Below are 14582 nucleotides of genomic sequence, written 5' to 3'. Positions count from 1 at the left end.
TCTTGAAATCCCACTCGACGAGATCGAGATCAACAAGAACCTCACCTTCGTGAAAGAACCGTAGTGACCATGGACCGAGAGGTCCAGAGGACGAAGCAACACCGCATCCCATTAGTGAAGGTTCGCTGGAATGCCAACCGAGGACCTGAATTCAGTTGGGAGCACGAGAATCAATCGAATAGGAAGTATCCCCACCTCCTTGCTCGATTACTCATACCCACTCCTTTACCTAAATTCTAATTTCGGGATGAAATTCCCTCTAACGGGGGGATGATGTGACAACCCGAAATTTTCTATCATGTACAGTCAAACACTTCATTGAAAGTCAAACTTATTCCTGCTATCATTTAGAACATTTTGGAGTCTGTTTGAGCGTTCTGAGCCTTGTACACTTAAAGGATAAGTGTCGGGGTTTATGTGCTGAAGATATAGCACAAAGAACAAGTCTAAAACCCCTTTACAAGGAGTTCATGGCCACCATATGGGAGTTTACGGCCGTAAACTCCATGTGGGCCGTAAAATCCCCCCCCCCTATATGTTGATATTTTGGCCATTTGTTCCATTCTTTCACTTCCTTGGCTGAAATCCTCTCAAGTACCATCCCGATCTTCGTCCCCGATCTTCAAAACTCGTAAGTTTCTTGCCCTAACTAGTTGATATCTTACATGAACTAGTGATCTTACATGATTTCATTCATGAAATCATTCCATTTGTGTAGATCTTTAAGTTTCACCAAGAACACCAAGAACACATACTAGTGTTCTTGGCCAAAATCGACCATTCAAGCTCCGAGATCGTAAGTACTCTTGTTCTAACTCATTGTACACTAGGTTTAACGTGTTTAGGGCTTAGAAATCACAAAGAATCATATGATCAAAGGAGCTTACGGCCAAGACATGTTCTTGGGCTGTAAACCCCTATAAGTGGGGCAAATTGCACCCTAGTCCCTTCTTTGTCCTTGGACACTAACCTATATCACATCCTTGATGTATTAAGGACCTTAAACACCAATTTTGAGAGTTGAATGAGAGTTTATGGCCAAGGATCCCCAGGGCCGTAAACTCCCTTAAGTGGTGCAAAGTTGACCAAATCTCCTTCCATATGCCCAGAACTTAGTCTAGAACCATACCGCATCGAACTAGGAAACTCAAATATCAAAATGGTACTTCACACCATGAGTTTACAGCCGTAAACTCATGGGGAATTGGTCCCCCACTACAAACAATATTACATTTAGTGGCACAAAGTATCAGTGACACATTCGTTTTTGTGCCACTATAGTTTACTTTTAGTGTCATATGTGTGTTTGTGCCACTATATAGCATCGTTTTTAGTGGCATGTCTTTTTTGTGCCACTGTATTATTGTTATTTTCATTTTAGCGCTTATGATTCTACTAAAATTAAAAACTTCCCGCCAGACCCAATTTTGTTTTTCATTTTCATCTTTTAATTTCCTTGTTTATTTCCATTTTTTTTTTGACATAATCCCCACCCCCAAAACGAGAACGTAAAGAAACCTTTGTCCAAAGTCAATACGGTTGCTTTGGTGAACATGAACACTTCGCTAGGGTTTAATGGTGCTAGTATGGCTTTTCGAGATCAAAGATGTCCTCAGTTTCTACATGAACCGATGACAACAATTGGGTTCTTATTAGCTTGAAATATGTCATCTTCCACTCTTTCCTTGATTTCTTTGGAACTCATCAAATCGAAGCTCAGGTGAGCCAATCTTTGCTTCATATTTTCCATTTGCTTGTTCAATTCGAATTCTGGTATAAGCTTCAAAACTCTTGTAGTTTTTTTGTTGATAGGGGAGATTACACCACATCAGCAGTCATCGACTTTATTATCTGTGTCTGCCATCTAATTCTTCTCCTGCGATTTCATCAACATCAGGCACCGATTTCTCATTCTTCTTCTTGTTCTGATTTCCTCTTTTCTTTTGCAAGTTTTTAATGCTATATTATTATATAGTTGTGTTAATGTTGAAGAATTATGGTTATAGATTATCACAGGGTTAAGTCTCTTGTTGTTGAGATCATTGAAACAAAGATGAAGAGAAGGTGTTTGATGAAATGCTCAAATGAAGAAAAAAAATCATTTTACAGTGGGATTAAACTATATATTCCAACTCTGTAGTGTCTACGTATATTTTGAACTAAAATGAAGTTTGCAATGAATTTAGAGCTTGTATGATTTCTTTACAAAATCACATTTAGCTTCTAATTTGACCTACCAATCTGTATTGTATCTTTGATAAATTAGGATTTGAATAACCCATTGATACAAAATCAGCCTCAACCCCTCTGTAATGTCGTTTGAAAATAAAATTGACAAATCTTATTTCAATTTATATACATCCAAACCTACCTCGGAATGCTAATGGTATATTTGTTACTAATTAGATTAGAAAATTTTGAGTTTTGACTTCTACCACTATAGAATTAAAAAACAATGATGGTCAATGGTTTTGTTGTGTATGGTTGATCTCTATGTCCAACTTTATAGTTTGTTCGTTTGTTAGCTACTTAGGTTAGTGATTTGACTTCACTGGCCTAATATTGTTTAGTTTTTTCAAGTGTTTGTGTTGCATCTGTTATCTTGTATCTTCACAACTTGTTGGTTCTTTGTTTTCAACATATTTTAGTTAACAAATTTATTTGCATTTACTTTGACCATTTTGGGTTTTGGATTTCCAAAGTTCCCAATCCCATTGAAATTAGTTGCAGGTTTTGGGTTTTCAGTTTCGTGAGTTCTAATCTCACTGAAATATTGATGTCTTGAACTTTATCATTAATATCATATTGGAAAATTAAAATAATTGTTTTCAATGTTTCTTGTAAGCTAACTATCATGTCCTAGTCTGTTAGTTAAGTTTGAAAATTAAAGGACAATAGAATGAGTTATTTTATGCCACGCTGGTCTTTTAAACACGAAGGTTGTGTTGTCCAGGGTCCCATATTATGTGCCATATTATGTGGCATAAGGTTTAAGGATAAAAATTTAAGTCGTTTTTTGAGGTCAATGTTGTATTACTAAAAATTTAAAATAATTTATATTTTATTGTAGGCTAAAGCTGCTTTTTTTATCAAAGGACTACGTTAGAGAGCATCAAATTTTGCTAAAGTGAGTGATTGTGTGGCTAGGGGAACAGGTAAACTCAACTTTTTTCTAAAACAAAAATGATTAAAATTTAGCTTTGTTTGTTCTCGTATTTGGGTCTAGAAAATATATCATTAAGGTTGAATTTCATATATATCCTTACAAAGCTTAAATATTAAGTTTATATCCTTATAAATTTTAAAATTACATACATTTCCGTTTAAAATAATAAAATTTACATTTATATCCAGATTCCAGACTCATGTATTTTGAATTTTATTATTTGTAAAAACAGTAAGAGATAGAGTATAAAGAACATATGAGGGTCATGTAGTATTAAGTAGTTGTATAAACCTACTAGCGGTAGTGCAACTAATTGATGCAGTGGATCTTCCATGTTAACATATGGCTTATATTTATTGGACTAACTGAGAATATAACATGATATCTGATTGGGACCTTTTGTTATAAATATCCTTTGTATGACAGCTAGCCTAACACTTACGTTGATAGCTTGGTGATTAAATATCGATTACTTAAGTTGTACCTATTAATCTAAAAATTGGAAAGAAGAGTTATATATTGATGCCAAATAAGAACAAAAGTGAGAGTTATATACCAACATGAAGGCAAGAAACGACGTGACTTCCACTAGTGACTTCCAAGTCTTCCACTAGTGAGTTTCAAATTATCCATGGCAATAAGTTGCCCTATTCTTTAGATTATTGCATAAATGAAATTAATTAATAATATACTTGGTTAAACAGGTTTTGCTGGTGGTTCGTAATTTGGATGAACAAGAGGAGCATTATACAAAGTTAGATTTCAATCAAGTTTTATTTAGTTTGATAGTTTTATGTTTTGAGGACTACCACAACATTTAGACATTTTTTTAAGACATGTGTTTTAAGTAATGTATAATATTGTTATGAGACACGTTAAATGTAAATTAAAGTAATGATATCATGTTTTTCATTTATTATATTAATTGTCTTTTTATTATATTATATTCTATTTAATTTTTTTTTTTTAAAAATTCGAGCAAATCTTTGAATATGATGTTTCTATAGTAAAAGATGACACTAAAAGCATGAACAAATATTTATTTTAGCACTTATATAGTGCCATAAAAATAGTGCCATTAAAACTCAAAAGTTCTTTAGTGGCATAATAAAAAAAGTGCCACTAAAACCCTATAAGCTTGCAGCGGCACAACAAAAAAGTGCTGCTGATTCCCTAGGGGGCCTTTAGTGGCACATTTTCAGTTTTTAGTGGCACTTTTTCTATGCCACTAAATGTCATTCAGTTTGTATTGCCCAAGCCGTAAACTCAAGTTGAGGTCCTTTCTGGACCTTAAACTCACCTAGCCTCTTGTTTAAGCCTTGGAACACTTAACCACTTAAGACACCTTGCCTTTAAGCCACAAATGATGACCCATTAGAGAGTTTACGGCTAGGAGTAAACTAACCTAGGCCGTAAACTCCAATAAGTATGGTCCATGGACCATAAAATCAAATACGATGCCTTGCAATCCTTTGTTGCAACCCAATGGCCTCCTAACACTTTGACTAAAGTGTTTTCCACGCCTTTGAATGTTTATACTTGTCTAATTAGTGTTATAATCACTAATTGTATATATACACATGTCTTTATATGTTATTAGGATCATTGTGTGTGTTTAAGTCTTCACTTGACACCACACACTTGTCCGACACTTCCATACAATCCACTCACTACTGGTGAGTTCATACCCATTAATTAACCTTTTAAATGTTTTTAAATGTTTATAAATGCTTTTATGGGGGGGGGGGGGGGGGGAATACAAGTTGAGTCATGTTGGTTATTATATCAATCACATGTGATTAATAACTATCATACAAATGGATTTACTACACTTTTAATATGTTTTACCAAACAGATTACTTCAAATGGCTTTCTCAAACGTTTTTACATGTTAAAACTCTTTATCAAACTGTCATACATACTGATGCTTCCTTTCAAACTCTGTTACAATTGTGTTTCAAACAAAAGGTTTTCTTATGCTTAAACTGTTCTTATCAAACAAATTGCTTTCAAATTGTTTTATAAACCGACATCAAGTCATCATTTCCTTAGTTATTAAACTTTTCTAAGGTTTTACCAAACTTCTTTCATACTTTTATATTGTCAAATGCATGCCTATATATGTATAGTTATATAAGTAATGCTTAAAGGACTTAGGACGGTTAGCTCACTTTATTTCTTTTCCTCGTTTGGATGTGGCCTTAGGGTATCGGTTATGCGTCCGAATGTCGTCTAAATATTAGTCATATATCATGTATACATATATAGACATAAAAGTTCCTTCAGTCAGTTCAGTAACTTTGAGTAGCAAAGGTATACCTTCGGTTATACACGTACATTACTAGTAACTATAATAGGTATAGTTAGGAGATACTACTTACTATTCCAAGTATAAGGAATCACACAAGAGTCAGTTCATTCATGAGTCTATACTAATACATTACATACTATATGAAGAGATAAGATTACATACAGTTACAAGACATACAATTACAGGACATATAATTACAGGGACATACAATTACAAGACATACAATTATAAGAGATACGATTACATAGATACGTTTACATAGATACGATTACATAGATACGTTTACATAGATACTATTACATGGAATCTATTTCATACGTTTCGGGACTTACCATTCCACCCCCAAGGTTGTTAGCTACAGTAGGGAAAATGCACATCGACGGATGTCTACGGTTGTACTGTTCGGCGAGTTACCACGCCGTGAATATTCTAGTACAAAAGGATACAATTTTAGTAATTATATTATTTTCCTTCTTACCTTTACTTTGTGACATATTCACATGAGCGACGACGTAGAATATATTTGTGATATATAGACTATTTTCCTTACTACCTTTATATTGTGACACATACACATAAACGATGACGTAGACGATAGTTTTATACTAATAATAGTTATACAAGGGAAAAACCGTAACATTTACAGTGATGCATATTTTCAAAATAGTCGGGTCTTGGTAGAAGGGTACTTTCAAAACAGTCGGGTCTTAGTAGAAGACTACTTTTTATACTAGTAAGAAATATGGGATTTTCTAGGGTTTTCAAACGTTTACAATTACTTACAAACATTATCATACTTATACAAACTTTTCTTCAAACATTTACAAGTCTTTCCTTTACAGTTTTACAAGTCAAAGACACATAAAATACTTATGAATTCACCAGCTTCATTGCTGATACTCGCTTTCATAATAACTTGTATTCTCAGGTCACATATAGACATGTACGACGAACAGGTTTTGTGAAGACGGAGCAGTCAAGACTCGTCTTGTATTTTGATTATTCATTATGTTGTTTTATACTATGAAGGAAGACACTTGTATTAAAAATTATACTATTAATACAATGGATGATGTTGTTGCTTGTTTACTACTTTGCATTGTTCTGATACTTTACATGATGTCCTCCGCCCCATAACGTTTCCGCCGTTCTTGGTTTTGGGGTGTGACATTTCGGGCTTACAGTTTCAGTTTGTTGTTTCAAGTTCAGCGGATGGTCGCGGGAAGACAAAGGCATGAGTGTACACTTTCTCAATTGATGATTATGTTTTTTGGGAACTCTGAAGTTTAAACTATTTTGAAAACTAATTGTAATAATTGAATGCTTTTTAAATGATTTAAAAAGTATAAAATTGGCTCAAATTTTATGGATGTTACAAGTTGGTATCAGAGCCTTGGTTTGAATGAATTGGAAGAACACTCGTGTGAATCCAGTCTCAAATCAAGGAAATATTTTCAAAATGGTTTTTAAATGGTTTTCAAAATAAGTAAAAGATGATGCGAAGTGCACGATCAACTGGAGCCGGTAAGTAGATCCCAAAATACCATACGATTATTTGATATTGTGATATGTTAGAACAACATGCTAGTACTATGATAGGGATCTTCAGGAATTGCATGATAGAATTGCCTGATTACATGATGCCTGCTAGCCTAGGGTTTCCTTTATATGAGATTGACATCATTACTATAGTTGTTTAGTATATGCATCACGGTTATACATAATTAAGATCTTATAGCCTGAGAATGTTTGATTTGGCTTTATGTTATGTTCTTATCTGATTGAGGGCTTAGGATAGGATTGGATATTCGAAAGTCTATAGTGTCCAGTGTTATGTATGGCTAGCATACACTAGTGCTACAAGGTTGGTGATAGTTTCATGGATGGGTGGGTTGTGTGGGACCGGTAGGTCAGTTGTGAGACAGTTAGCCTTCCTCTAGGAGTGAGGATTGAGCGTTCGCTATGTTTTTGTATATTGTTCGGGTGTTGTGGTGATACTTGAGACAAATATGGGTAGGTGTGGAAGGTAGTATGGGCCCGTACTACTGAAAGCACATGACCCATACGTGTAGCAAGGAAGTCACAACCCTTGGGGTTTAGTTGGAAGTTGATTCCCTATTATGGTGTGGATTTTTCGAGACGTTTTGAGACCGGATCTGGATCTGGATCAAGAGTTGGCAGCCAGGATAGGCCAGTTTTCTCAGAGGATCGTGTCAGGGAGATCATTCGGGAAGAGGTGATCGAGATGATTCGGGGACAGATTCCGGAGATGATTGGGTCTTTCGAGACCTCCATGGTTGAGTATTTTGTCGAGCACCATGCAACCATTGTTGAGACGGCTGCCACAGCAGCTTCCGCAGCTGTAACGACGGCAGGGAGAGGAGTTGGTCGAGTTTTCTGGTACCGGGAATTGTTATTTCTGCATATTCTGATGAGCAGAGGGGTGCAATTATTTGGGATCAGGAAGATGATCTGTCACACCGCAAACCGAGAATGGCAGAAACGTTCTGGGGCGGAGGACGTCATGTAATGTATCATAACAATGCAAAGTAGTAAACAAGAAACAACATCATCCATTGCATTAATAGTATAATTTTAGTTACAAGTGTTCTTTCATAATATAATACAACATAATGAACAATCAAAATAATATAGGAGTCTTGATTTCTCCGTCTTCATAAAACATGGTCATCGTACCTGTCTATTTGTGACCTGAGAATACAAGTTATTTTGAAAGCGAGTATCAGCCAAAAAAAGCTGGTGAATTCATAAGTATTAATGTGTCTTTGATTTGTAAAACTGTAAAGTAATGACTTGTAAACCTTTGGAAAAAGATTGTATAAGTATGAACTATTTGAAAGCAGTTGAAAGCGTTTGAATACCCTAGCAAATCCCTATGACTTCTATTAGTATAAAGAGTAACCTTTTACCAAGACCCGAATGTTTTGAAAGTAGTCTTCTACCAAGACTTGTATGTTTTGCTATAACAAAGATGGTTTTCCCCTCTATAACTACTATTAACAATATAAAGTCTACCTCATCGTTTATGTGAATGTATCACAAAATAAAAGTAATAGGAAAATTATAGCCATGTAAGTGTTATCCTTTTGTATTAGGATCAACTCGACATCACGACTTCCGAAAAGGTACTAACCTTGAACATCCATAGATTGTTCATTTTCCTCTGTAGTTGGCAACAGGTTTAAACAATGGTTGGTCCCATAAAGGCACTCCTAATATAAGTATTAACCGTAGGCATCTGTAGATGTTCATTTCCCTTTGTAGCTAGCAGCAGGTTTAAGGAATGGTTAGTCCCGTCTAGTTATCCTATTGAACTAGGATAGGTAGATCTAATTTACACGTATAATACATACTACCAACTCATCATATAGAATCTAGGTACAAGTATCCATGTATGTGTATACAAGTAAATGTATTTATGTAAATGTATTCATGTAAGCGTATCTATGTAGACGTATTCAGGTAACATGTAATGTATAGTACAGACTCACAAATGAACTGACTCTGGTGTAATTCCTTGTAATAGGAATAATGTTTTGTATCTCCTAACTATCCCTATAATAGTTTACTGGAAGGTAATTGATGTCCAAGAAGGTTTATACACCCTTGCTATACAACAGTGTGGGAACTTAATGAAGGATGAGATCTATCATATCAATACATATATATATATATATATATATATATATATATATATATATATATATATATATATATAAGAACATAAGTGTATAGACATAGTTTTGATCAAGAGGATGAAAAATGGTTTTGTAAGACATTGAAGAGTTTTGAACAATAACTAACAATGACTTGATGTCATTTTAATAAACATTTCAAAAGTATATCCTTTGATAACAAAGTATAACAGAGTTTTGTAAAAACCTTTGTAAAGTTTAATATCTAAGAAAGATGACTTGATGCTAGTTTGTAAAACGTTTTGGTAAGCCATTTACAGAAATATGTTTGGTAAAACAGCTTAAAGTGTAGTAAATCCTTCAGTGTGCTGGTTATTAATCACATAGATGATATAATAACTAGCATGATTAAACCTGTATCCCCCCCATTAAAGCATTTAAAAGATTGATTTAGGGGTATGAACTCACCTGCAGTGAGCGGATCGGAAGAAAGTGTCGGACAAGTGCTTGGTGTCAAGTGAAGACTTAGACACACACAATGATCCTAATTACATATGAAGAAATATGTATATAACCAATTAGTGAATATTACACTAATTAAACATGTAAAAACATCCTATTGCGAGGAAAACACTTTGGTCCAAGTGCTACAGGTACGAAAGGGTTGCACCTATGGGTTGTATGACATGACATTGGAGTTTATGGTCCATGAACCACCCATTTATGGAGTTTACGGCCCATGAACATTTCCCCATGAGTTTAGGGCCGTAAAATCATGGTAAAGTGGGCCAAATGGTGTTTTGAGGTCTTACAAGTCATGATTGGGCATCAAATGATCAAGTCCAAGCCTTAGGATAGCATTAAGGACATAATAACACTACCTAGTAGAGTTCACGGCCTAAGGACCCTTTCCTTAGGTGATTACGGCCGTAAAGTCCTATGGGGAGTTGTTTTGATTGTTGTTTAAAGTCTTAAACACTTCTAGGAAGGATCAAGGTTGGCATCCAAGGCATAGGAAGGAGCTAAGGTCCAATTTACCACTTTGAAAGGGGTTTACGGCCCAAGATCATCCTTGGCCGTAAAATCCTTTGTTCTATGGTTTCTTGATGATTTTCAAGTGTTATAAAGGTCATACTAAGCATACAAGAAGCTATAGCAAGTGCACTTACAAGATCGGAGCTCGATTGGGTGCTTAAGGTCCAAAAATGACCTTGATTGGTGTTCACGGACCTGGGACCACTCCCCCATGAGTTTACGGCCATAAACTAATGGTAAGGAGTACCATTTAGTGAATCTTGGTCCTTAGGTACATGGGGTAAGGTTCTATGTCACTAACCAAAGCTTACTAGGGTGTTAGGGTGTCATTTGCACCCTAAAAAGGGGTTTACGGCCTAAGAACATGTATTGGCCGTAAACTCCTTGAATCTCATGATTTCTTATGTTATCTAAGCTCTAAATATGATAAACATGGTGTACAAGGAGTTGGATCAAGTGTACTTACAATCTGTCACACCCCAAAATCGAGAACGGCGGAAACGTTCTGGGGCGGAGGACGTCATGTACAGTATCACAACAATGAAAAGTAGTAAACAAGCAACAACATCATCCATTGCATTAATAATATAATTTTAATACAAGTGTGTTCTTTCATAATATACAACAATAAAATGAATAATCAGAATAAGACGATTCTGGACTGCTCCGTCTTCACAAACCTGGTCGTCGTACCTGTCTATGTGTGACCTGAGAATACAAGTTATTTTGAAAGCGAGTATCAGCCAAAAAGCTGGTGAATTCATAAGTATTAATGTGTCTTTGATGTGTAAAACTTGTAATGAAAGTCTTGACATTGTTTTGAAAGAAAGATCATATATGTATGTAAATGTTTGTAAGTAATGGAAAGCGTTTGAGTAACCCTAGAAATCCCTATGATCCCTTATAAAAGAAGTCTTCTACCAAGACCCTACTATTTTGAAAGTAGTCTTCTACCAAGACCTGACTGTTTTGAAAGTAGTCTTCTACCAAGACCCAACTGTTTTGAAAGTAGTCTTCTACCAAGACCCGACTGTTTTGAAAGTACGCATCTCTATAAATGTGATGGTTTTTCCCTGTTTAACTATTAGTATAAAACTAAAGTATACCTCATCGTTTATGTGTGTGAGTCACAATATAAAGGTAATAAGGAAAATAGTTATCTATATCAAATATATCCTACCTCGTCATTCATGTGAATATGTCACAAATAAAGGAAGAAAATAACATAATAACTTAAGTACTATCCTTTTGCACTAGGATAACTAACAGTGCTAACTTAAGACATCTGTAGATGTACATTTACCTCTGTTGCTAACAGCTGGGTATAGGAATAGTTAGTCCCATAAAGTATACCTGTAATGGTATCAACTGTAGGCATCCGTAGATGCTCATTATCCTCTGTAGCTAATAGTGGCTATAGGAATGGTTAGTCCCACAAAGTATCCTTTGGTACTAGGATGTAAAGTCCAATCTATCTCGTCGATTATGTGATTGAGTCACAAGATAAAGATAAGAAGAAAAAATATATGACAGTATCTACACATATAATATGTAATAGTAACCTATCATATAATATCTATGTAACAGTATTCATGTAAAACGTACTCATGTAAGCGTATCTATGTAAATGTACTCATGTAAGCGTATCTATGTAAAAGCACTCATGTAATCATATGTAAACGTACTCATGTAAGCGTATCTATGTAAACGTACTCATGTATAATGTAATGTACTAGTATAGACTCATGAATGAACTGACTCTTGTGTGATTCCTTGTACTTGGAATGGTAAGTGATATCTCTTAACTAAACCTATAATAGTTACTAACCATGTAGGTGTATAACCTGAAGTAATGCCTTTGCTACCCAAAGGTATTGAACTGACTGAGGACAACTCTTATGTCTCTATATGTATACATGATATATAACTGCTAGTTAAACGACCTTCGGACGGATACCCGATACCCTACCAAACCCCATCCTAACGGGAAAAAGGAAATAAAGCGGGTTAGCCTTCCTAAGTCCTTTAAACATTATTTATATAACTATACATATACCGGCATGAAATTGACAATATAAAAGCATATAAGGAGCTTTGTAAAACCTTTAAAAAAAATTAATACCTAAGAAGAGATCGATTTGATGTCAATTTATAAAACGGTTTGAAAGTATTTGTTTGATAACAACAGTTTAAGTATAAAGGAACCTTTATTTGACCCACAAATGTAACAGGGTTTGAAATGAAACATACTGTGTTTAATAAACAGTTTAATAAAGTGTTTTAAACACTTAAAAACGTTCAAGATAAAGATATGAAGAAAACTGATTGGTAAAACAGTTAACGTAAAGTAAAGTCATTTACATGTTTAATTATTAATCACATGTGATTGATATAATAACTAAACATGATTCAACTTGTATTCCCCCCATAAAGCATTTATAAACATTTGAAAACCTTTAAAAGGTTAATTCAAGGGGTATGAACTCACCTGCAGTGAGCGGATCGGAAGGAAGTGTCCGACAAGTGCTTGGTGTCAAGTGAAGACTTAGACACACACAATGATCCTAATTACATATGCAGACATATGTATATAAACAATTAGTGATTATAACACTAATTAAACATGTATGAACATCCTATTGCAAGTAAAACACTTTGGTCAAGTGCTAGGAGGCTATCGGGTTGCAACCAAGGAGTACAAAGCCTCATACGGGAGCTTATGGTCCAAAGACCATGTGTGTTGGAGTTTATGGACCAGGGGAGTAAACTCCTGGCCGTAAACTCTCAATTGGTCACCAAAAGTGGCTTAAAACTCTTAGCACTTAAGTGGTTAAGTGTTCCAAAGCTTTAACCAAGTGTTTGGGTAGGTTTAAGGTCATAAAATGGACTTGCTTGGAGTTCACGGCCCTGGGACCACTCCCCCATGAGTTTATGGCCGTAAACTGATTGTAAGGAGTACCATTTCATGAATCTTGGTCCTTAGGCCCATGGGGTAATGTTCTATGCTAAAATCCAAGCTTACTAAAGTGTTAGGGTGACATTTGCACCCTTAAAAGGGGTTTATGTCCCAAGAACATGTCTTGGCCATAAACTCCATGAATCTATTGATTTCCTATGTATTCTAAGCTCTAAACATGGTAAACATGGAGTACAATGAGTTGGATCACGTGTACTTGCAATCTACGAGCTCAAATGGTCGATATTGGCCAAGAACACGAGTGTGTGTTCTTGGTGGATCTTGAAAATCTACAAAATGGAATGATTTAACGGATGAAATCATGTAAGATTACTAGATCATCTAAGATATCAACTCGTTAGGGCAAGAAACTTACGAGTTTTGAAGATCGGGGACAAAGCTCGGGATGATACTTGAGAGGATTTGGGCCAAATGGAAGGAAGAAATGATCAAATGGCCACCATTTCACCATATAGGCAAGAGTTTACGGCCCACATGGAGTTTACGGCCGTAAACTCCCATGTGTTGGCCGTGAACTCCTTGCATGAGTGCTTAGGGTAATTTCTTTGTGCTAAAACTTCAGCCGATTAACCCCGACACTTATTCCTTAAGCGTACACGGCTCAGAATGTTCAAATAAACTGCTAATTATGTTAAAAGATAACAGCAATGAGTTTGACTTTCAAAGGAGTGTTAGGCTAAACTGGAAGGAAAATTTCGGGTTGTCACATCATCCCCCCGTTAGAGGGAATTTCGTCTCGAAATTAGAATTTAGGTAAATGAGAAGGCATGAATAATCGAACAAGGAGATGGGGAAACTTCCTAATCGATTGGTTCTTGTGCTCATAAGTGAAACTGGGTCCTCAGTTGGTATTCCAACAAACCTTCACTAATGGGCGACGGCGTTTGCTTCGTCCGCTTGACCACTCAGTCGAGGGTCACTACGGTTCTTCCACGAAGGCGAGGATCTCAGTGATCTACATCTCATCGAGTGGACTTACGAGAGTCCTAACGGAAAGTTACATTTTCAAGTTCGATACGTGAAGGGTAAAATGTACGTTATTGAGTTCGTGGTGTAGGTTGGGTTTGTGGGTTGTAGGACCGATTCCGGCAAGAATTTCGGAGGTCCTAACTATCTTGGATTTGGCTTACCACACTTTCCGAAACGTATTAAGCTTTCCCAGAGTGAGATTTCCAAAAGGATTTGGCCTCTCCCCTGAAATTCCAAGGTTTTCTTCCTCTTGCTTTTCTTCCTAGTCAAGGGCTACTCCCTTCTGAGTCAAAGTCATAAGAGGTTTCGCAATCCGCGAGGAGTTCTAAATGAACTCTCGACAGTAGGTCAGTGAGACCTAGAATTTGACGACTTCCTATCGGTGTCCTCGGTGTTGATAAATTCTCAGCGGTTTTGATTTCTGGCAAAGTCCTCAAGAATTCCCACATTACTGGTAATGTGTCTTAG

General features: G+C 35.9%; 1 long non-coding RNA gene across 3 annotated transcripts; it reads left to right on the top strand.

Moving 5' to 3' along the window:
• Positions 1-1292: 1292 nt before the first annotated feature.
• LOC111911046 (uncharacterized) lies at positions 1293-4071 on the top strand. Of its 3 annotated transcripts, XR_006183657.1 has the most exons (4): positions 1297-1720; positions 1813-3155; positions 3593-3779; positions 3871-4071. It is a non-coding gene; the product is annotated as an uncharacterized LOC111911046 (long non-coding RNA). The 3 variants fall into 3 exon arrangements; XR_002856752.2 differs by having other exon boundaries at positions 1293-1720; positions 1798-3779; XR_002856753.3 differs by having other exon boundaries at positions 1295-1720; positions 1813-3779.
• Positions 4072-14582: the final 10511 nt, after the last annotated feature.

This window comes from Lactuca sativa, chromosome 1 (genome assembly GCF_002870075.4).
Source record: "Lactuca sativa cultivar Salinas chromosome 1, Lsat_Salinas_v11, whole genome shotgun sequence".
Taxonomy (NCBI): domain Eukaryota; kingdom Viridiplantae; phylum Streptophyta; class Magnoliopsida; order Asterales; family Asteraceae; genus Lactuca; species Lactuca sativa.
The sequence above is the reverse complement of the archived record's forward strand: the minus strand, read 5'-3'. Positions and strand labels throughout refer to the sequence as shown.